Below are 25,350 nucleotides of genomic sequence, written 5' to 3'. Positions count from 1 at the left end.
TTACTAGGTTCAGCGTACTTTGTAATAGATCTCCAAAATCACAGGATCCGGAGGGCAAATTCCCCTGGGGGCAAGCAGCCTTGAGAGCTGATCGTTGCTGCTTGCCTGCTTGCTCCCTCCCTTCTGCTCAGGTATTAGTTGTTCAGACGGTGGCATTTGCGCCTGCTTCCCGGGTCCCTTGCTCCATTTTCAGTGATGCAAAGTCCCCAGCTCGGCCTGTCAGAACTTGATAGCTCTGTAAACATTGAAATCTCTGTTGCCATAACAGCAGGAAAAATAATATGGGATCCTGCATATAAATATAGTGGAGGCCTTGGGGAATAGGAGCATTCTAAATGCCTTGAAGCTCTGTCATGGCATAATCTCTTATAAATAAATGTCAGCATCGTCCCTGAATGCAGACTGGATTTTTGCCTGCCTGTGGTGTTCAGGCTTCTAGACAATAGTTATGCTAAGGGATTATCTTTTAACATAGTGCAGTTATCTCCTTTGTTTGTTTTCTTTTTTCATTATTCGCATAAGCCAGGGGAAATGAAAAGCATCTTATTTCAGGCAAAAGGGCCTGTGAATGATTAACTCTGGTTCCATGCACTGGGACTCTGCATAGCAACCCCTTGGCTTACGGCTAGTCAAAAGCTCAAGGCAGTAACAGCAACAGCCTAGGGACCTGAGACCAACACTCTCAATCGAAGGTGGTGAGGAACGGATTAGGTGTAAGCACTGTGTTATGAGGAGAGTTCTCTGTAGCTGGCTCATTTACTTTTGCATTGGTTTTATTGGACTTTTCTTGCTGGAGTTGTGTGTTGCTGACCTTTCCTTTCACATGCACTCATGCTTTTTGGACCACACTAGAGGCTCCAAGTGAAACTTGGCTACGAGTACCGCCTAATCTGGTTTATGCCTCCATAGTGTATGTGTTTTCTCCCTAGTACTGTACAAAACTGGGCTAACACTGGCTAAATGTTACATTAAAGAATGGAATTAACAGCTTCATCATGACCTTGAGTTTTAATTTTAGCTCAACAAAAATTTTGTTGGTAAATTTTGGCTCTCTTAGAATTAGATGTAGCACAAAGTACTAGGAGAATGAGAGAGAAGCAGATGGTCTGATGACATGGTTCCAATGAAAAGGACATGAGTGTACTAAGGACCCACACTGTGCAAATATAGGGACGCAATCAAAACCAATTTCCTATCTTTTATGGACATTTGGTGTTTAAATATTTATATAACAGGGTCTATTTTCATGGAAAACAAGACCTAAGTTAAAAGAGTCCCAAGAAAATGAAGTGTAAGCTATGGACCAAAGAAACATTGGAAAATTTAGGAAAATGCAGCATCGTTATAATAGAGCCAAAATATTTAGGACACTTAAATTTAGGCTGCAAGTCAATCCAGATGTTTATTTATTAACGTTAATAATGTTTCCAGTCTTGTTTTAGAACACCAAATCCCGGGGGTTCTGCTTCTGAGTTTAAAGACAAAATGCGTGATCTTTATTCTTTTCCAGCTCTGTTTGAATATCAGAGGTTTTCTATATCTATGATTTTCCTGTAAAAGTGTTTGCAAAATCTTGAGCAGCTCCCGATGCCTAGCAGAAAGTCTGAGTGAAACACAGGTCTCACAAAGCTTTCCCCTTTCTGCATTTCTCTTTATGCTTCCATGGCAATAAAGAGAGAAACTTGGCATAAGAATATAATCTGTTGCTGCCTGTTTCTCATCTGAAGTCATAAACCTCTGCCATCCCACCCAAGACTAGAATTTCAGCTGGCATGAAGCAGCTGTCTGCTTACAGGTTTTTTCCGGTAGTAACCAAAGACAAAACTATTTTAATTGAAGGCCCTAGGCGGTTCTTCAAATCCTTACAATCCCTGGGTCATCCCCAAGAGGAAGCCATTGAGGAAAAGGTGCAAGTTACCTCCTTTCTTATCGTTTTTTGACACACTGTGTGTTTATGAAGTTTGAAAACATTCTTACCACTCTGATTTCTCTGGGTTGAGTGCCCTGGAAAAAAGGAGGGCTGGGGTATCACCAGTTCAAAAGCCCTAGGGATCCAGCACACAAGCTAAGTCAGCCAAGAGTGTGCTATGGTCTCAGGGAGGGAGTGGTCTGTTCAAAAGAGCATCCGCTGCTCAGCTGCCCCCAAAGTTACCACGTGGGAATGTGTAGAGTTGTCAGATATTCTAATTTGTCACTGGAAGTTCCCAGATCCTGATTTTTGTGTGAATTCTACAAGCTTTAAAGGTTGGGTTTTTTTTTTTTTTTTTTTTCTAATTTTTATTTGTAATATTATCATTTGGGTTTTATCTTTGGAGAAGGCAATGGCACCCGACTCCAGTACTCTTGCCTGGAAAGTCCCATGGACGGAGGAGCCTGGTGGGCTACAGTCCATGAGTACAGTTGCTTTACAATCTCATGTGAGCGCCTACTGTACAGCAAGATGAATCAGCTGTGCATGTACATATATCCCCTCTTTTGGGGATTTTCTTCCCAATTAGGTCACCACAGAGCGCTGAGTAGAGAAAGCATAATTCAGAAAGACTCATGTACCTCAGTGTTTATTGCAGCACAATTTTCAAGAGCTGAGACATGGAAGTAACCTGATGTCAGGTGGCAGAGGAATAGATGAAGATGTGGTGCGTATATGCGATGGAATGTTACTCAGCCTTCAAAAGGGACAAAATTCAGTCATTTGTAGAGACATGGATGTACCTAAATGATGGCAAATTTTAATTTGAATTGAAGTCAAACAGTGTGAAGATCAATAAAAGCATGGCTCTCGAATGTTTGGGTCTGCTAGGATCCAAACCCCAGGCTTTACCCAGGATTTGCTGTGGGTAGGCTTGGCATTTCTCAGCTTCTTAGGTTCTGAGACTGTCAGGTGGCCTCCTATTTACACATTTTACTTTTTTATTCTAGGAAGTTTGGCAGAAAGAAAAGAACACAGGTTTGGAGCCAGGGAGGTATAGATTGTACGAGTTCCAGATTTTACTAAATTGGGACCTGCAGTAGCTTAATGAATCTCTTGAAGTCTCTCTTGTAATCTGTGGAAATGAAAACCTATTTTACAGGGTATTCGAAGAAGTGAATAGACCACTAGATACAGCATGCTTAGCCTGGTCCAGACAGCTGTCCTTTGCATCGGTGTTCCTATGCTGATCAATACCAGGCGGTAACCCTCTTGGAAGACACAGCAGCTTCATCCCAATGAGTTTCATTCAGGATAGGCAGAAGGGCCTCTTTGAAGATGTACTATGCTCTGCAATACAGAGAAATCATAGCAAGAGTCATTTCTCAGGCCTTCACGAAATTTAGAATTTTAGAACTAGGAGAAACCTTGGGGAAACAAACTAATAGCTAGGAATGATTAAAAATATCAATTTTACCCTACACACCAATATTTTAAACCATACAAATGAATGCTGAATGCTGTCACTGATATGTAGTGAAGAGCATTCTATTTATAAAAAAATAAAAACAAAGACTTTATCTGGAACCATGTTGCGAAACAAAATAATGTAGGTTAACTTTTTTCCTCCCAATTTCTGTGGGATTATTTACTTGGAGATAAATGGATGAATGCCACTTTTATTGATGATATCCCTTCTTTTGTATCCAGGTGGGTCTGCTACTAGGGAGATTTCTTTTCTTCTAACTCTAGGTTCATGATCTGTGGATGATGGTGGCAAGGGGTTATTCAGATGGGGTGCACTGACCTGGAGTTTGAGAAGATAACTGATGTCTTCTCACTTTCTGTTCAAAATTAGGTGCAAGTTAAAGTTTCAGCTTTTAAAGGAGGAGCCTTCCTTCCTTCCTTTTCCTGGACAGCTGCAAGTAATAACAGAAAACAAAACAAAGCATTCAGTCTGATGAACAGTTCAGTGTAAAAATAAAACAGGGTAGTCTTGTAAGATGCTTCAGTGTATCTGATGTCTTTTACATGACTTACCCTCTTGCTTGATAAGAGCTCTTTAACAGCATGATAGGAAGTGATGTGGTTGTGTGAAGGATTTTTGAAGTATTCATTGACGAGCCAGGATCCATTTCCTCACAAAACTCTTCTATTCCTAAAATATAATGGCACATGGTGCTGGTCCTGTAGGAGTCTCAAAGATTCTTGCTGACACTTCAGGGTTGTAGAAAATACTAATAATATTGCTATCTATTAAATACTTTGAGAAAGGAACTTGTTGGACATTAAGGTGCTTAATGGATATTGTGTAAAATGCTCATCACTCTTTATGTGGGTCTTTATCTGCCTTTTTTGGGTAATTTATTATTTTTTAAAATCAGTTTTATTTATCTATTTAAAATTTTGGCCATACCCTGCAGTATTTGGGATTTTATTTCTCCAACCAGGGATCAAACTCACACCCTTCTGCACTGGAAAGCAGAATCTTAACCACTGGACCACTGGGCAGGTCCCTTTACCTGCATTTTATAGAGGGGTCAATTGAGTCTCAAGCACATGGGGCTTCCCTTGGGTCACACAGATGATTAGATGAGGTGAGGATTAAACCAGATTTGTTGTTCTAGGCCTTCCTACCCAATACTTTCTCAAATATTTTAGGGGGTAACTTGTGGGGAATGTAAGTTACCTAGAAATTATTAGCAAATCAGAATCCCAGGGCATCCGACAGCCAAGCTCAAAACAAAACAAGATTATGGACACATTGCAGGCATTGTAAATGAGATCCCTGGTTATTTCTTAAAAGAGAAAGGTCCTCCCTTTTTTGCTTTCTGCATTTACAATGGAGAAAGATATTGATAAAAATGTGTGTGGTAAGGAGTAGAATGAGAAACTGGGCCTGATGAAAACAAAGAAAATAGGTCTCCATTTTCCTTTCTCTCTCATCAACCCAGGTTCCTAAAAATGAGGGCTGGTAAGTCTGATTCTGGAAAATGTCAGGGGCTACCTGTGTCTGACATTTCCTGATGTTTGTGGTTGTGTGCTCAATGTTGTGTGAGACACTTGGGTCTTTGATGACTTTCTTCTCTTACATTGTCTCTGGAGACAAGTGAGGAATACTCATATTCCCCCCAAAACATATTCATTCATGGTTCAGCCATCCCAAGGAAAAAGTCCAAGGTCCAGGCTTCCCTGGTGGCCCAGACACTAAAGAATCTGCCTGCAATGCAGGAGACCTGGGTTCAGTCCCTCAGTTGGGAAGATCCCCTGGGGAAGGAAATGACAACCCACTCCAGAATTCTTGCCTGGAGAATTGCATGGACTAACGGAGCCTGGCGCGCTACAGTCTATGGGATCGCAAAGAGTCAGACACAACTGAGCAACTAAACACGCGCACATACAAGTCCAAGGTCCATCCTGGATGCAGAAAGAAATCCTCATACATCCCAGGAAATGCATTCAGGTGACAAACCCAGTGTAAACATGGAGCATGACCACCCCTCCCCTTTCTTTTCCTTTAGCAAAGGGTAGTAGGTAATTTACTCACATCTAAAAAATTAATTACTTTGGAACGTCAGGATGGGACTTGAAAGGAGTGGGGAAGAAACATGTGAAGTGCATTTCTCGGAAGAGAGGCAGCAGGAGGGCAAAATAGTCACAGGAGGTGCATCTTAGCATTTATGTTAGTTCACAGAGATGGAGCACCTTTGCTGCGGCTGCTGATGCTGCTCTCTCAGGCATTACTTTCGTCAGTAGCTCCAAGTTCCCCAAGGTGCTCCGGAGTGTGAATCCCTGAGAGGAGGGAGAGGCAGAGCCTTTTTATCTTACAAATGACCCGCAGGTAGTTCTGATGCACAAGCCAGGCCAGACAGCAGACTTTGACCCTTTAGGTAACTCCATCCAGGGTTCCAGAGTTTGTTTGTTTTTCTTTGTTCTGGACAAATATGCATGACTACAGTATGTTTATACCAAGTACTCAGATCACAGTAATTAAAGTACAGCAAAGGAATTCTCAGGAAAAATTGCATCAAATATACTTTCCTTCGAAACACTGGGATTTATGAACTAGATGAGATAAAGTGGAAATAGGATCTTTAAAAACATGTGTGTGTGTGTGTGTGTGTGTGTACCTGCGTGCCCACTCAGTCACTCAGCAGTGTCTGACTCTTTGGGACCTCTATAGGCTGTAGTCTGCCAGGCTCCTCTGTCCATGGGATTTTTCAGGCGAGAATACTGGAGTGGGTTGCCATTTCCTCCTCCAAGAGGAATCTTGGAGCTTCCTGACCCAGGGATGGAACTCGTGTCTCCTGCAGTTAACAGGTGGATTCTTTACCACTGACCCATCAAGGAAGCCTTAAAGAACACGTGTAATTAAGGTCAAAACAGTATTAGTACAGTCAGATTCCTGCTCAGAATTCAGGAGTGGGATTGGTTGAAAGTTCATATGCTAATACGTCTGTTTTGACCCTGGTGACTTTTCACCCAAGAGGTTAGGGAGGCTGGCAGCAGAATTGCAAACAAGCATGAAGGTTTTAGGAAAAATAAAAATTTGAGGGAGAAGGAAAAATCGAAGTGAGAAAGAGAGAGGGATTGCCAGGATGAGCTGATGGAAAGTGAATGTATCTCTTTTGAAAAGAACAAAAGTCAGAAGGGAGCCAGTGTGCACTAATAAATGTGGATGCTCCTACGCGTATATGATCTGAGAAGGACAGTTATGGTCTAAGGCTGAACAAGTGACCTTTACCTCAAGGCAGAAAAGGACCCAACAATTCCAGGGGAATGGCAAGCCCTACAGCAGGGAGTGAACATAGAAGAAACTAGTGGAGATGGTGAGCCCCAAGGACCAGGGCTTAGGAGAGTTAGTTGCCTGTGACAAGAAATGGTGTAGACACAGAGAGGGCTTGGAAGAGACGATTGCTGTCAGTCTCTGCCAAGCCGAGTCACATGGAACTCTATACTTGTAACTTCACTCATCTGGATATAGTTTGTACCCTAACAGTCCTTTTTATTGTAGTAAAAATAGCTGCACGCTTGAAAGGGCTATGCATGCTGGATCCTAGTGGAGGTGCTGATTGTGGTGAATGGCCAGAGTGAAAGGGAAAAGGCATGTTTTTTTTCTAGGAGAAAACTAACCCCATAAATAGGTGTTGTTTGGTGGCTGACTGGAATTTATACAAGACAAAGAGTATCTGAGAACCTTCTATCAGGGGAGGCTGCCTGCAGGCTAGATTGGCAGTTCAAGAGCCCAGGGGACAGAATAATGGGATAATAAGAGGGTATGTTAGGGCTTCCCAGGTGATGCTAGTGGTAAAGGGCCCACCTGTCAATGCAGGAGACGCAAGAGACGTGAGTTTGATCCCTGTGTCAGGGAGATCTCCTGGAGGAGGGCATTGCAACAACCCACTCCAGTATTCTTAGAGAATCCCATGGATGGAGGAGCCTGGCGGACTACAGTTCATGGGGTCACAAAAAGTCAGACACGACTGAAGCTACTTAGCCCACATTCATGCAAGAAGGCATCTCAGTGAAACCTAGAGGAAGATGCTTGAGAGATGGGGGATCATCCATAATGGAAGGTTGATTATAAACAGAAATCAGAAAAAGGAGGAGGAGGGAAACAGAATTTGGAGGGAGGGAAACAGAATGTAGGGCTTCGTGCTCAGAAACACATGAAAGATAACTCAGGGAGATGCTGGTTGAGACAGTGGAGGTGAGCTGCTCTGCCACCATTTTGACCTTAAGTGAAATGGTAGCCCTGGGGCCAAATGGCTAAAGACCCTTGGCTCACTACCTGTGAAATCTCGGAATGAAAAAGCAGTCTGGACTTAGGGAAGGAAAGAGATGAGACTAAGTTAGAAGTCTACAAAGAAGAGCCTTTGGGGACATAAAATAAAATAGTACATGAGAGCCCCTTGTGGAACTTCTGAATACTCAAGACTATTGCCAACTAGGGACTATCTTTCAACTCAGATTTTCTCATAAAATAGAAAGGTTATATGCATGTTAGTTATCGCCTCTATTGGACTGTGGCTAGGGTAGAGAAGGAGATAATACATGGGAATACCAGAAAGTGGTAAAAGGCCATAACTCTAGGGATGTAATCCCTGGAAGAGAGATTTTTCACTTACTGACCGTGAGATGACCATGCTAATTAACTCAGATTTAGTGCAGAGGAAGAACAGGGAAGTCTTTTCCATGGAGTTGAGGGCTTCCCAGTTGGCACTAGTGATAAAGAATTCACCTGCCAATGCAGGAGATGCAAGAGAAGTAGGTTTGATCCCTGGGTCTGGAAGATCCCCTGAAGGAGGAAATAAATGGTAACCCACTCCAGTACTCTTGCCTGAAAAATTCCATGGACAGAGAAGCCTGATGGGCTACAGTTGATGGTGCCGCAAAAAACTGGACTATGACCTAGTGTGCACACACATGCACACGCACACATACACACATACGCAGTCTTGACAACAAGAATATTTTAAATGAATTGGTTAAAGAGCATAAGAAATTGTGTAATCAGTAAAGAAAGAGAAGTGTGCATCTGGTTAGTTTCATCTAAGGGTATAACATAAAAATATTTTTAAAAATTAGGTCAAAATTAGGTCAAAATTCCCAGAAGTAATATTTGAATACCATGGGGATTGCCAGTAGAAGGAAGAAGTTATGTTGAAAACACCAACTTCACAAAGTGAAGAAAAATTGTTTGGAACTCTTCACTGTTACAGGTAGGTACACTCTGTCAAAGATGGTGTATCCGGAGCAAGAAGAGTTTATGGAAGTTTGAATCAAGAAGACACTGTATCTTGTTCATAAGATGGGCTCAATACGCATTTATTGAGTAGACAAATGGTATATGTCAAGTAATTAAACAAATGAATGAATGAAAGATCCAGTTGTATGTTCCGTTTGGGAAGTTCTCCAAGATGGGTTAACTGCCCTTCCATTGTCACGTAATCCCCTATCTTAGCCTACTGTATACTGTGTTCTCCTACTAAACTGTAAGTTACTTGTGGGTAAGAGTTAATTCTTATTCTTCAGGCTAACTCTGGCTCTGACCACAGTACCTTGTACACAGTAGATATTCAAGAATTAGCTGTATTATAAATGAATGACATTATTTATTGGAGTACTTGCTTAGCCAAATGTAAAATGTGTTACCTATGGGAGAGCAAACGAGGTACTTAAAAAAATACTTAAATAGTATCAGAAAGTCCATTAAAGAGATATAAGTGACAGAAGAACAATTTGAACAGTGTTGTTACCATAATTTGAACATGTGCTTAGGCTAGAAAAATGGATTATAACAATGCAGAGTGAACAAATTCCTTTCTTGGAAACGAAGGACTAAAGAATTGAGGGTGGAGATGAGATTTTACTGAAAACCCTGGAGAATGTCTTCCCTGCTATGCCCAAATCTAAAAATTTAGACTGTAGATTAAATTTAGATTATTTCTTAAAAAAAAAAATTTCAGAGGAAATGCAGCATCTATCTCCCCCTACTGGTGTCATATTAAGGGTGATGTCTAAATTTTTTTTTTTTCTTTTAACAGAAAAACATTTTAATTAAGATGAAAATTTTCATTTGTTGTTTGGAAACAAATGTTATACTTGATATAGAATTTAAGCATCCTACATTGGAGGTTTGTGTTGCAGTGAGCTTTACCGAGATTTGGGGTACACATTGGAGTATAGATGGTCTCAACACAGATGAGGATTGGTTAAATATTTCTGCTAATTCATATGTAATTAACAAATTTTATATGACAGTGAATTATAATTGGCTGCCATAATGAAAAATTTAAGGTTTGAATTATCAAAAATTTCAACCATACAAAGGTAGAGAGAAAAGCATAATGAGCTTCTGTGTACCCATTGTCCAGCTCCAACAAACAAGTCACAACTAATCTTGTTTTATTTATCACTTCCCCCAGGTCCCACATCCAGATCATTTGAAGCAAAGTCCAAGCACTCTATCATTTCATCTGTAAGTGCTTTAGGATGTACCTAACAGGTAAGGTTGCTTAAAATATCCCTATTTTTAAGCCTGGCCAAAATTAGCAAATAGTTCCTTAATATCAGGAAGTATCCAGTCAGTGTTCAAATTTCCCCAATTGTTTCAAAATTTATCATTATTTATTTTACAGCCTGTTTGAATCAGGCTTTTAATATGAACTATGACTTGTAATTTTGTTTGGTATGTTCCTTACATTTCATGGAATTTATGAGATTTAAGTTGCCTCCTCTGTCAGCTTTTTGAGTGTTAATTTTGTTAAGAAAAGTGCTTCGTTTGTTCTGAGCAGTGTTTCACAATCTGGAATTTGCCAACTGGATCCCCATAGTGCTGTGTGACATAGTCCTCTGTCTCTTGCATTTCCTGTAAATACAGGAAATTGGTAGATCCAGAGGTTTCATTTTATTCTTTTTTTTTTTTTTTGGCAAGGTGCTGTTGTGTACGTCTGTTGCTCAGTGTTTGGTAGCGGTTGAAGTTCGTTGTCTCGAGTAGTTAGACACTGTCTACAATAGTGTTTGCCAACAGAAATTCCTGTGGTGATAGAGTGTTTTGTATCAGTATATTCTGTATCTGTATTAAATGTCCCATAGCTGTTCTATATCTTAATATGCTAACCATCAGCCACATGTAGCTCTTAAATGTGATTAATGTGATTGAGAAACTGAATTTTTAATTTTTAATTACTGTAAATGTAAATGTAAATAGCCACATGTCTAGTGACTACCATATTGGATAGTATAGCTACAGACCCATTAATTCAATAAAAGCTGCAAAATGCTCTTACTCTATTTTTTTCTTATTAGTCAGAATATTTTTATAGGGAGAAACTTCCTCTTGATGACTATGTTGCTACTGTGAGGTTCAGTTTATACAGAAAAGACAAGAAATTTGCTTAATTCTTATTTTCTGTTTGTCAGCTGTCAAAATAATAAGTTAGTTCCTTGGCATTCTTCAAAAGCACGCATCTTCATCTTCATGTTTTTTTTTTTGTTGTTATGTAGTCATAATTTGCATTTTAGTTTATTGTATTCTTGTTGAGGCTCAAATTGGTCCATCCTTGGCCAGAGAGGGCTTATTCAAACTATCTCCTGAGAACTCTTGCTCTGATCCTACAAGTCTCTGATAGTTCTCTGGTTTTCTGGTGTGTGATAAGGTATTTCGTAATCATTGTGTAAATATCCTGCCTCATATCAGAAATGAGCCATTTTCCAAGATGCTCTGGTTCCATTTACTGGTCAGTGGTAGTTTGGAATCATATAATCTGGGTACTAGGGTGATCACTGCTATTTGGTCTGTCATTGTTTCTAGGCTTTATAAAAACAACAGTTAGAAATCAAGGTTAAAAAAAACTACACTGTGAATTCGTTGTGATGCATGCAGTTTGAAATCAGGACTATGATACTGCCTCTGATTTTTTGTTTTTAAGAAACGTTGAAAATCTAGTTTCTTCTCAATGGTACCAGTATAACTACCAGTTTCCTTTATTCCACAATACACACATAATAATTTGAGGATAACAATACCTACTTACCAGCAATGAAGTTATTATAGTGAAAAGGTATATTTATCTTTGGATTCATTTTTTCATGTTTATTTATCCCTAGTCTCCCTCATTGATGATATATTATTGTGTTTCAGGGTTATTTGAAATATTGATAGTTTCTTTGTGTGGTTTTGCCAGGAAAAAATAGATGCAGATTTCTATTTCTTTATTTCCCTTTATTTTTTAGGGATTTCTTTTTTAAACTCTACTTTCATTTTATAATTATGCAAAGTATTTATGTGGTCCTAGAGAGTCATAGTCACAAAACTCAGTAGATCAAAAAAAATCTAGCTTCTTACCCCATCTCCTGAACCCTATTCCTTTTCTCGTTCTCTCATCAGTTTTTCTTTTTTAAAAATTGTAATTTGATCATTCACTTATTATTTCAGAGATATGAATATATTTATATCCACCCTTTCTTAGATGAACTATAATATACTCTATATACTTTTCTCCTTTTTAAAAGTTTTACTTAATAATGTATTCTGGAAATCACTAATAACATGCAGAGATAAACCTCATTGCTTTCTGTAGCTGCATAGTATTTCTTTGAATCGATGGTCCATAGCTATTCAGTAGGTTGTCTACTGATGGACATTTAGTTTGTGGAAAGCTTTCTAAGAACATTTAAAATATCGGGGGAGAATGGATACATGTATATGGATGGCTGAGTCCCTTTGCTGTTCACCTGAAACTACCACAACATTGTTAATCAGCTATACCCCAGTACAAAATGTTTTTGGTGTTAAAAAAAATTTTTTTTAAAAAAGAAAGAACATTTAAAGTAATTACAGCAAGAGCATAAACAAATGCATTACCTTTCTCTGTAATTTTTCAGTATTCACTAGGTTCTATAGATATTCATAAAGATAACATGAAATTATTCAACTATTCATCAGTAAAAAACTTGAAATTATATTTATGAACTAAGATAAATATCAGGGTGAAATTAAGGTAAATTTACAGAAAGTTGCAGGTATCTCCAAATAAAATATTTTAGTTTTAATTACTTATCTCTTTAGGGGGCTGATGACTATTTTTCTGATCTTCAGATTCTTAGGATAGACCTTAGTAAGGTTGAAAAAGTAGGGAAGATTGAACTTGAGAGCTATGCATGATAGAAGAATCATCTTTTAGGAGGTAAAATGGTAGTTGTTTTTGAAGAAAATTTTATTTTACCTTCCACTCTTTACCTATACACTTTGCAGGGAATTTGTATTATAGTAATGAAATACCAGGTAATTATTATTCCATTATTTGGATTTGTGGTTGAACAAGTGGTTGGAAGATAGCTATTGACAATAATTATATATACTCCAGCCACTTTGTTATTCAACTACCTCTTTTATCATCTACTTTCAGATAATTCAGAAGGTAAAAAGCAAATGGCAACTTAATAAGCATCAATAAATCTATAAATAAAAAGATACAGTGTCTTATTTAGGACATGCTCACTTTCTGTTTTGCTGGGACAGATGTAGGGTTTCAATCTGATCTACTCTAACACTGTTCCCCTTAATTCTCCCTCAAGTCTATTTAGAAATGAAGGTTTCTGTAGATTCTCATACGTGCTTGTTTGTTCACCAGAAGCTGTTACAATTTTGATCATAATGCTTTACTGCTTGCAATTCCAACAGGAGTTTATTTTGTTTATGCAATAAGTAAATACTAATTCAAGTTGCTTTCTTTAATTTGAACTGTACATCAGGGCAGTTATACCTATGGTGAAAAAAGTGAAAGTAGAAGTGTTGGTTACTTCATCATGTCTGATTCTTTGTGACCCCATGGACTGTAGCCCGCCAGGCTCCTCTGTCCATGCGAATCTCCAGGCAAGAATACTGGAGTGGGTAACCATTCCCTTCTCCAGGAGATCTTCCTGACCCAGGGGTTGAACCCGGGTCTCCTGCATTGCAGGCAGATTCTTTGCCATGTGAGCCAGCAGGGAAGCCCTATACCTGTGGTAGATGAATTAAAAGCAGGAGATACCAGTGGGTAGGCTACCCACTCCAGTATTCTTGGGCTTCCCTTGTGGCTCAGCTGGTAAAGAATCTGCCTGCAATGCGGGAGACCTAGGCTCAGTCCCTGGGTTGGAAAGATCTCCTGGAGAAGGGAAAGGCTATCCACTCCAGTATTCTGGCCTAGAGAATTCCATGGACTATATAGTCCATGGGGTCTCAAAGAGTCGGACACGACTGAGTGACTTTCACATTCACATCACATCACATATATACGTATATGCAGTGTTGTCAAGTGCTCTGTGTCTCATGTCTCATAAACCCCCATGCTTCCACATCCCTCCAGTGCCAACAGGACCCCTCCCTATGTTAGTCCTTACAGTTCATGCCTTACTGGCTTTTAAGGGGCCCAGTTTCCCAGGGATGGCCTGTGAGACAGGCCTATGAGGGCAGGAAAGTCAGCTCTGGACAGAAGCAAAACCAGGGAAACCAGGTATTTCTACGGAAGTCAAGGAAGCATTTGCCTTTTATGAAAGGCTAGAAAGCAGATGGTGATTGCAGCCATGAAATTAAAAGATGCTTACTCCTTGGAAGGAAAGTTATGATCAACTTAGATAGCATATTGAAAAGCAGAGACATTACTTTGCCAACAAAGGTCCGTCTAGTCAAGGCTATGGTTTTTCCAGTGGTCATGTATGGATGTGAGAGTTGGACTGTGAAGAAAACTGAGTGCCAAAGAATTAATGCGTTTGAACTGTGGTGTTGGAGAAGACTCTTGAGAGTCCCTTGGACTGCAAGGAAATCCAATCAGTCCATTCTAAAGGAGATCAGTTCTGGGTGTTCTTTGGAAGGAATGATGCTAAAGCTGAAACTCCAGTACTTTGGCCACCTCATGCAAAGAGTTGACTTATTGGAAAAGACTCTGATGCTGGGAGGGATTGGGGGCAGGAGGAGAAGGGGACGGCAGAAGATGAGATGGCTGGATGGCATCACCGACTCGACGGACATGAGTTTGGGGAAACTCTGGGAGTTGGTAATGGACAGGGAGGGCTGGTGTGCTGTGATTCATGGGGTCATAAAGAGTCTGACACGACTAAGCGACTGAACTGAACTGAACTCAACTGAGAAATTCAACTTATGATATACTTGAAGCAATTTGTACCTTTCTAAGCATTCTATTCTCAGCATACTATAAGAAAAAAAACCATAAAACAAGAACCCTAACTAAATAAGGTTGAGAGACCAGAACAAGGAACTCTCACACCCTGTGATGATAGCAGAGCCCAACAAGAAGAAGGTAGACTCCTCTTCTTTCTTGGCAAGGACTAAGCCAATGGAAAGCCATGGACTCTGTTTTACTATAACCCTCCCAACTTCCTTTTCCTCCCCATGAAAGCATTCTCCTGTCCTTGCCGTGTGGGGACTTGCACGTGGCTTGCTGTGGTTGCAGACCCTGAATTTCAATTCTCTGCTGATCCCAAATAAACCCATCTTTCTGGAGCTATATCAACAGTCTCTTTATTTATAAGAAGTAGGTGGAAACCGAGGTGTCTCAGTCTGCATTTTCTAACACTCAAAGATTTGGCTATGAAGTGGAATGGCCAGACTAAACACAGCCCAGTCACACCACAAGGGCAAGAAAACCAAACCCTAGCTTCTGGATTTGTCAGTATTTTATTAATAATTTTTTTTTTCACGTATTACCACCCTGCCTGTAGAGATAATTTTCCCACTTTGAGCTTTTATAGTATTAGTCTACTTGTGGAATTTGTTGTTTAAAATAAAGTGTATATCTATAACCTATTAAAACAACTTGCTGGCCAGTGATTTCAATAATTTCTCATGTATGCATTGGATATTTTTCCTGTTATTTTATTTTCAGGCATTGTTAGAGTCTTGAAGGGCTAGATTTAAGGTAAAGTGAGTGAGGTATTCATTTCAGGCACAGAATTTAAGAGAGTTGCAAAAACTTTAGTACTAAAGATAACTGCTATGTCAAAAAAAAAATCAGAATTAGTCCAGAAAACCCCTTGATAAAGACTGTATGGAAACTTTCAATAAAGACAAAATTTGATCTTGTATTTGAACAATTCTGCTTCACTCAGCTCATCCTAACCCTAGCCCCAATTCCAATAAAACTTTATTTAAAAAATAGGCAGGTAATCTCTGGGGCATAGTTTGTTCATTAAAAAAATCACATTAAACAGTTTTATCTTGATTGTAGCATCACTTACATTTTGCCTCCTCGTCCGTGTTTTTGAGTTAGACTTGGAGTTGATTAAATCCCAGTCTATTACTTTTACAAGTAAAGCTAATGTGAAGGCCACAGAGGTGGCATGACAAGCCTAAAGTCAAACAGACAAGGGTAACAGCGTTGAGCTCTATCATGGTTTCATATAATCTATCTCTCCAGTTAAATTCTTTGAGGAAAAGATTTTTGACTCCTATTTCTTGTTTATTATATAGTTCTATGTGGCAAATAGTCTCTCTCACCACTATACTTGCTGTTGTCTTGCTATATGATTTCTATCAGTTATCTGTGTGACTTTAAAAAAGATACTTGCTTTTTATTGTCTTAATCTGTGTCTTCATGACACTCAGTTCTGGGTCAGTTCAGTGAAAAAGAAAATGAAGAAAAGATAAATGAAGAGAAAACAAAATTTTCTCCTGAAGCCAAAAAACTTTTGCATGCCACTACATGGATGAAATTGTTGCTGTTGTTGTTGAGTCGCTCAGTTGTATCTGACTCTTTTCGACCCCGTGGACTGCAGCACACCAGGCTTCACTGTCCTTCGCTATCTACGGAGTTACTCAAACTCATGTCCATTGAGTCAATGATGCCATCCAATTATCTCATCCTCTGTCACCCCCTTCTCCTCTTGTCCTCAATCTTTCTCAACATCAGGGTCTTTTCCAGTGAGTCAGCTCTTCACATCAGGTGGCCAAAAGATTGTAGCCTCAGCTTCATCATCAGTCCTTGCAATGAATATTCAGGATTGATTTCCTTTAGGATTGGTTGGTTTGACCCCCTTGCTGTCCAAGGGACTCTCAAGAATCTTTAACATCACAGTTCAAAATCGTTTTTAAGTGTTTGAATTTTCTTATTAACTGGTTTGTGGTGTTGTTCAGATATAGGCAAAATTTGCTAATGTGCAAGAAAAAGTAATATCAAGTAGGAGTTGATAGAGTTAATCAATAAAAATTGCATGGTCTCTGCAAAGGATATCATGCTTTGGAACTGGTCATTATTAGACCAGGTGGTTAGTGCTTCCTCATTTTCTCCAAAGGTGGGAAAGAGGTAAGAATTTTTAGCCTAGTAGCAATCACATAAAACAGCAGGAGTGTTGTGGTCCTGGTGGGCAGGGAAGGGAGGACCTGGAGGGAAGGAGAGCACAGTCATCTGATTTGACTTTTTTGGTTAAAACTAGGAGAGATTTGCAGAGAAGGTGATGGCACACCACTCCAGTACTCTTGCCTGAAAAATCCCATGGGTGGAGGAGCCTGGTGGGCTGCAGTCCATGGGGTCATGAAGGGTCGGACATGACTGAGTGACTTCACTTTCACTTTTCACTTTCATGCAGTGGAGAAGGAAATGGCAACCCACTCCAGTGTTCTTGCCTGGAGAATCCCAGGGACGGCAGAGCCTGGTGGGCTGCCGTCTATGGGGTCGCACAGAGTTGGACTCGACTGAAGCGACTTAGCAGCAGCAGCAGCAGGAGAGATTTGTGAGTTTCATATCAATCAACTTTCATTATTCTGGTTCCTGTCATCTTTGATTCACATGATTTCAGTTTCTTTGCAAATGTCTTTGGTTTGAGCTTTACGATCATGAAACAGAGCAATTGAAAAATGTTGATAAAAAGTTTTGGAAGCAATCACTGAATTTTGCATAAATTTACCAGCAGCTATTTTTAGTGTGAAAAATGGTACTTCTCCATAATAAATGTGGGTTAGGAAGTTTATGTCATTATTATGTAGCCACTTAGAGAAATAAGACCACAATATTTGCAGAAAATAGAACTTATTGGAAAACTAGATGAAGTGAAGTAAGTATATTTATTCTTTAAGGTATGGAGGCACATTTCATTATGTGAAAAATAGGATTTGTCTAAACTATTGGAGAGGTAGCTATTTTGCATGCCAATCATCGGCATTTGATATTAGATTTTAAAAACAGTGACTTTAAAAAGTTTAGAATATTTTTGAAGCCTAGGCATAATTTTCATAGTTATATGAAATAGAATAAAGCAGGAAAGGTATTGGGAGATGGTGTTGACTTTTAAAAAATAAACAAAAAGTGTATTTTCTTGTGGAATCATATTTATATGGATAACGTAAAATTAATCTTCTGACTTAACCTGTCAGTCCATTATAGATAATAAATTCACAATTGAATTCATTTCATGTGTTGTATATACTAACTCATTCAAAGAAAATGAGCTATCATCATCATCCAGAAGTATTTATGGGGAGACTATAATTTCACAGCGCTGGCTTTACAGTGTTAGTACACAGACTTTCTAGTTCTAGGAATCTTGAACTAAGAAAAAAGACAAAATCTGAAGGATAAATAGACAAAAATAATCATGTAAGACACATACAGGACACAATAGAAACTAGATAATCAGTTGTTCACAGTTCATTAATAAATGCCTACTGAAGGGAGAAAAGGCAAGAAAACGTATCTAGTGCCCACTATTGCCAGATGCTGTCATAAATACTTAAATTGTATTCTCTCAGTTATGGTCAAATGGAAGGCACGAGGCAGAGGCATCCAACAGAAACATGTCCATACAAATGAGGACACTGGCTTTCATTCAGGGGGAATGGCGCAAGAAATAAAGAGTAGGTCAATCAGACAGAAGTGGAAGATTTTTAAAAGGCAGTTTTGGAAAGCTGACCAAGTTGAGGACCCTTTATGGTAGAGGACCTTTTAGGATAAGCTAAGGCATGCTTGCTTTTTCATGTAGGTAAAGGAAACCCGAAATGTTTTTGAGCAGAGAGAGTGACCGAACCAAGAGCTGTGAGCATAGAGCACATGGAACGTGAAAAGCAGTGGGGCCACTTGATCAAACAGTGAGAGGCAGAGCTGGCTCAGCTGTGAAGGTGACATTCTTTTAAGGGTGTATATTACCAAGTTTTCCAGGATAGATCCAAATAGGGGTGATTTTATTGACTTAATCATCAGTGGTTCAGAACCATATTTTCTCAGTTTGCTACCCATCTAAACGCATCTGAAAAACTTGGTATAAACAATCTTATTTACAAAGCAGAAATAGAGACACAGACACAGAGAATCTTGACAAAAGTGAAAGAGGAGAGTGAAAAAGTTGAAAAAACTCAACATTCTGAAAACTAAGATCATGGCATCTGGTCTTGTCACTTCATGGCAAATAGATGGGGAAACAATGGAAACAGTGACAGACTTTATTTTCTTAGGCTCCAAAATCATTGCAGATGGTGACTGCAGCCATGAAATTGAAAAATGCTTGTACCTTGGAAGAAAAGCTATGACCAACTTAGACAGCATATTAAAAATCAGAGACATTACTTTACCGATAAGGTTTGTACAGTCAAAGGTATGGTTTTTCCAGTAGTCATGTACGGATGTGAGAATTGTAGCATAAAGGAATCGATGCTTTTGAACTTTGGTGGTGGAGAAGACTCTTGAGAGTCTCTTGGATTGCAAAGAGATTAAACCAATCAATCCTAAAGGCAATCAGTCCTGAATATTCACTGGAATGACTGATGATGAAGCTAAAGCTCCACTATTTTGGCCACCTGATGTGAAGAGCCAACTTATTGGAAAAGACCCTGGTGCTGGGAAAGACTGAAGTCAAGAGGAGAAGTGGGGCACAGAGGATGAGATGGTTGGATGGCATCACTGACTCGATGGACCTGAGTTTGAGCAAGCTCTAGGAGATAGTGATGCACAGGGAAGCCTGGAGTGCTGCAGTCCATGGGGTTGCGAAGATTCATGACTCAACTGAACTGAACTGAAAGCAGAGAAGAAACGTGGATACCAAGGGGAAAGGGGAAGAAGTGGATGAACCGGGAGATTGGGATTGACATATACACACTACAATGTATAAAATGTACAACAATGAGAACCTACTGTGTATCACAGGGAACTCTACTCAGTGCTCTGTGGTGACCTAAATGCGAAGGAAATCCAAAAAAAGAGGGGATATATGTATACATATAGCTAAGGCACTTTGCTGTACAGTAGAAACTAACCCAACATTGTAAAGCAACTCTACTACAGTAAAAGTTTAAAAAATAAAAGCATTCTGATTGTGTGAAATAAATATTGAGTAAATAAGATGTTAAATTTTTAGAATTGCTAATGTTTAGTGAGAGTTTGCAGAGAAGGCAATGGCAGTCCACTCCAGTGTTCTTGCCTGGAGAATCCCAGGGATGGGGGAGCCAGGTGGGCTGCTGTCTATGGGGTCGCACAGAGTCGGACATGACTGAAGTGACTTAGCAGCAGCAGCAGCAGTGAGAGCTTGTGATGATGTTTGAGGAAACATAAAGAAGAGTGTTCCTCATGTCTTCTTCCTATTAAAAATAATTTCTTGAAGACAGTAGGATTTTAGGTCATTGAAGTGTGGCAGGGTGAACACGTGCAACAACTTTGCAAGAGTGAAGCTATTTGTTGGCTCCCTCTGTTTCCAGTCCTCCTGAGCCCTTTATAAGCCCTTGCAATTAGATCACCCCTCCACCCTCTTGAAGATCTCCACCACACTCTCTTTTCTGTTTCCTTATTCTTCTTAATCCCCCCTGGAAGCATTTCTTACTCTTATTCACCTCCTCCATCACTCCAGCCACATTTTTCTGTCTCTCTGTATCAACTTCATCATTTTACCTCCTAACAGGGGTCTCAGTCATCAGCCCTCAGCCATTCCCCTGTCATTAACGTTTTTGAGGGATAAATAGTTCTAGAACTTTGAGAATCCCTAAATTTGCAAAGATTTCTAAACGACACAAATTTCTCCATGAAGTATAACTTTGGGACTGACTTGGCACTTGCTGAAACACGTTGATGACTGCCTCTTATTTCCATATGGAGTACAGGTCTTGGCTTCATTGTCGCCCATTCAGTTAGGTTTGCTCTGAGCTGCTGGAAAATGGCAGGCTCCTTCGTGAAATGGTCCTGAGGCACCGCATACTCTTCTTTTTGAAAAGGCATCTTTTTTGGAGATTGATTATTTGTAATTCATTGAATTATGTCTTAAGTATTGACAGCTGTACCCCTAAGACTTATTAGTCCAGTCATGTATTAGGAACTCAAAGAATGCGTTTTGTTGGTTAATTGATTGAATGATTATAGGCCTGTTCATTTCAAGTTCAACAATATGTACTTTACCTCATATTTCATCTAAGGAACATCATTTTTTTTTGACTGCATCACGCCCATGTGGGATTTTAGTTCCCTGACCAGGGATCAAACCTGCATCCCCTGTAATGGAAGTGCAGAGTCTGGGCCAGCAGGGAAGTCCTAGGAACATCATTTTTAAAGATATACTTGCTTTTGGTTTGTTTTCTCATTCACACCTCTAGTTGACTTTCTCTTCTTAAAAAAAAACAGAAACATAACACACCTTACTTTTGACAGAGAAGAAATGTAGGACAATAAAGTTCTGCTTAGGTATGTATGCTAGGCTTGAGGTGAGGCTCACAGACCAGTTAATCTTCCAATCTTAGCAAAATTTCAAAGCACCATGTATCTTGGACCTTCAGATTTATTATACTCTTTTTCACAGTAAATATATCCTATTCACATTTTCTCCTTTGGGAAAGTCAGTGGCTACAGACTTCATTTGGTGCATCTCTGAACGTCTACCTCTAATTCAGTCCTTTCATGTGAGTTCTGTCCTCTATCTAATTGCAACAGGAAATCTACTCTGACTTGCCGTATTTAGCACCTAAGGGTAATATTATAATATAAACATGGTAAAGGGAGATGAGAGAACTGGGTTCTCAGCTGGTGCTGCCATTAACCCTTGAAGGGAATTTGAGCAGGCTTTCCAGAGAAACCCAGAAGAGCCCCCAAACATAGTTCTAATTAACCTGCTGAAAGAATTCTGAACTCTGCTTAGTATTTTGGCTTGCTTTGTGGTTCTATCCCTACCAATCCAACATGGTAATAAAACAAAATGTGGATGAAACTTTGGCTCCGGCTGAACCAAACAAAACTGAGATAATTCTCAGATTTATAAAAGCTGGTGCTGCTGCCAGAAACATTCATAACACGTTTCTCTTCAACTCAGGCCTATTGAGAGACTAGGCTAGTCAGAACCATATTAATTGAACACGAGTAAAGGAAAAATGAAACCCAACAGCTCTCTTTTCTAAGCCCACAAAAGAAACAGTAACTGGATTTCTCTGGAGAAGGATAAGGTCCCTCCCAGATGTGCCCAGAAATTGGGTGGAGTTTAGCGACAGCTAGAAGCTTAAGCAGAGACATTACTTTGCCAACAAAGGTCCGTCTAGTCAAGGCTATGGTTTTTCCTATGGTCATGTATGGATGCAAGAGTTGGATTGTGAAGAAAGCTGAGTGCTGAAGAATTGATGCTTTTGAACTGTGGTGTTGGAGAAGACTCTTGAGAGTCCCTTGGACTACAAAGAGATCCAACCAGTCCATTCTAAAGGAGATTAGCCCTGGGTGTTTTTTGGAAGGACTGATGCTGAAGCTGAAACTCCAGTACTTTGGCCACCTCATGCGAAGAGTTGACTCATTGGAAAAGACTCTGATGCTGGGAGGGATTGGGGACAGGAGGAAAAGAGGACGACAGAGGATGAGATGGCTGGATGGCATCACTGACTTGATGGACATGAGTTTGAGTGAACTCCAGGAGATGGTGATGGACAGGGAGGCCTGGCGTGCTGCGATTCATGGGGTCGCAAAGAGTTGGACACAACTGAGTGACTGAACTGAACTGAACTGAGGAGCTTAAGTGGTCATCTGAGGAATTTTCATTCAAAATGTGGCTTGAGCTTACTAACGCATCCCTTATAGGAACAGAACTCTGAGGAGAGCTTCAAACACAAAGCTAGTACCACACTGGGGAGTGGAATAACTGTTCTCTTGGTTAAGTACACAAAGCAGAGATTTATGCTGTAGGCAAGTTTCTTCTTTTCATGCTTGGGGGGAAAATCAATATTCCATATTCATGGTCTCTGACATAACACTTTGTTAGGGTGGTCAAAAGGGATTTATACGATTTGTTGCAAAATACCACGATGTTATTTTTATAAGGATCAACCCGAGTGGGGATGGGATTCTTAAGTGCCACCTGGTTTTCACACTTTTGGCAAAGTAAAATTTAATTGAGTTTTCAAAGACAGGAAAATATTCTGTTGCTGGGAAATATAGCATAAAGGATTTCTGCAAGCTTCCTCTGGGTTTTTCTTGCAAGCTTTAAATGAGAATTTTCTGCCAATTTTCTGGCAGAAGCAGAGGAGACATAGCAGTTTTGCTGGTGGTTTTGATTATGGATTGTCTATATGGCATCAATAAAAATAACTAGACCAAGGTCTGATGGGCATTGAACTTGCTTAAGGGCTAATAAAATTATAAGAGACGGGAATAAATCTTAAATTTTGAATATTTTTTCTTATAATACATATGGAAAGACGATTTCTCAGTGTTTTTAATGTGTTAAAAGTACAATAACTGGAGAAGAATATGTTCTCTTCAAAGTGCCAATAAAAATGCAAAATGTCATTTTCCAGTGCAATTCGGCCTGAAATCAACCTGTTTCATGGTAATTATGGGCTCTGGCACCAGAATATAGCAGAGCTTTAGAAAGACTGAATGAGTGATTGAGTCCAGCCTTCTTAAATATGAAACATATGACATGATTTGTGGAGAGTGAAAACCAGAGAGCGTTGTCACCCTCCTTACTCTGAAATATGCATAAAGCTTCACTAATGCCCTGTGGTGGTCGTATCACATTGAGGGAGTGGGTGAGAAACATAATTTTCAGGACAGTAGAAATAGTGTAGGAACAGACTCTTATGTGGTAGAAGGGAAGTTTCATACAAAGGCATAAACTGTGAGAAATAGAAGATGGTGCCCAAAGTGGGCGAAAAGTGCCTTTCCTTGGCAAGAGTCTGGCACATCACAATGAAAGGAAAACCATGTATATTTCTCAGAAGCATTGTGGTGTCAGGAGCGGGGCCCCAGCTATGCAGTATCCTATGCTTCATGGCAGTGTGGCAGGAGGGGGCTGCTCAAGCCAAGAGAAAGGTGGCAGCATTTCACATTTTCCTCCTTTTTTCCAGGGTGATAAGCTCCTTGTGATACAGGTGTCCTGGCATAGGGGTTGCCTTTGATTGGTTTTATTCTATAAAGTAGAAGAAGAATAAAAGTATTTAAATCTTAGAGTGTTTGGGTGTCCTGTATTACAGGCCCAAATAGAATAGTGGACAAAATCTTGCTGAGTTTTATTTTTTCATCCAAGTTATGAAGTTTAATGCGGAGAAGGAAATGGCAACCCGTTTCAGTATTCTTGCCTGGGAAATCCCACGGACAGAGAATTCTGGTGGGGTCACAAAAAGTCTGACATGACAGAGTGACCCAGCACACACACATGATGCTTAAAGAGTCCATTTTCCTATGAATTTTGTTACACAAAACCACTGGCTTCCTGACTTTCTCCCAGTTTTTCTCTCCTCAGAGGTCATTGTTCATTGTTTTCAGTAAAGTAAACTGATTCTTTATATTTTTCCCACATCTTCAAATGATACGTTTCTAATGCTGCTTCTTAATAGTGAAGGTTTTGATCTTGTTTATTACTTACCTCTAAGAGTAAGGAGACTTTAGCACTCTCTTGCAAACCCCCACCACACACACACACACACACACACACTTGGGTCCTGTATTTTTTTCAATACAGTTATAGAAAATTTTGCTTTCGTCAATGTCAGGAGTTTCTTAGGAATATGTAAATACTATTTCTAACTGAGCCAGGCAGTGTTTTTTTTTTTTTTTTTAATTACATTCTGTTGCACAACTTTCTGTTTTCTTTGGAGTTAACAATTGTGTTGGTTTTTCTGACTACTTGATTGGTTTTCTGTGTTCTTAGCGACTGCAAACTCGAGACATCTTTCTAATCCCTCTTTCTATATCATCTAACATATGAATTACTCTGTGGAGCTCATCTTCTTGGCCAGCATCTCTGGACCTATGGCACTGCACTTATTTGCACTTGCTTACCATCGTGCTGTGGGCTTCCTGGATGGCTCCATGGGTGAAGAATCCATGTGCAATGCAGGAGACACAGGAGATGCAGGTTTAATCCCTGGGTTGCAAAGATTCCCTGGAGGAAGAAATGGCAACCACTCCATTCTTGTCTGAAAAATCCCATGGACAGAGGAGCCTGGTTGGGTTACAGTTTACAGGATTGTAAAGAGAGACACAGCTGAGCGACTTAGCACAGAGCAAGTGCCATCCTAGTGGAAAACACCATCCTACTGTGAATTCTCTGCTTCTTTATGACATTAGGCCTGTTATTTCCTGGAAACCTCATCTTCCTCTTTGTTGCTTTACTTTCTTGTTTGGGTTAAAACTCTTTTCAGTAACTATTCAAAAAGAATGCACAAAAGGTACATGTTTTGAGGCCCTGTATGTTTGAAAACATTTTTATTCCATCATCATACTTGAGAGTTTAGTATAGACCTCTGTGTGCTATGTGCTAAGTTGCTTCAATCCTGTCTGACTCTTTGCAACCCTAAGGACTGTAGCCCGCCAGACTCCTATGTCCATGGGATTCTCCAGGCAAAAATACTGGAGTGGGTTGCCATTTCCATTTCCAGGAGATCTTCCCGACTCAAAAATTGAACCCCGATCGCCCCTTTTCAGAAATTTGATGCCATTGTTCCATTTTCTTCTTGCTTTCAATGTTACAGTAGATAATTCTAAAGCTATTAG

The sequence above is a fragment of the Budorcas taxicolor genome, chromosome 17 (assembly GCF_023091745.1).
Source record: "Budorcas taxicolor isolate Tak-1 chromosome 17, Takin1.1, whole genome shotgun sequence".
NCBI classification, from domain to species: Eukaryota; Metazoa; Chordata; class Mammalia; order Artiodactyla; family Bovidae; genus Budorcas; species Budorcas taxicolor.
The sequence above is the reverse complement of the archived record's forward strand: the minus strand, read 5'-3'. Positions refer to the sequence as shown.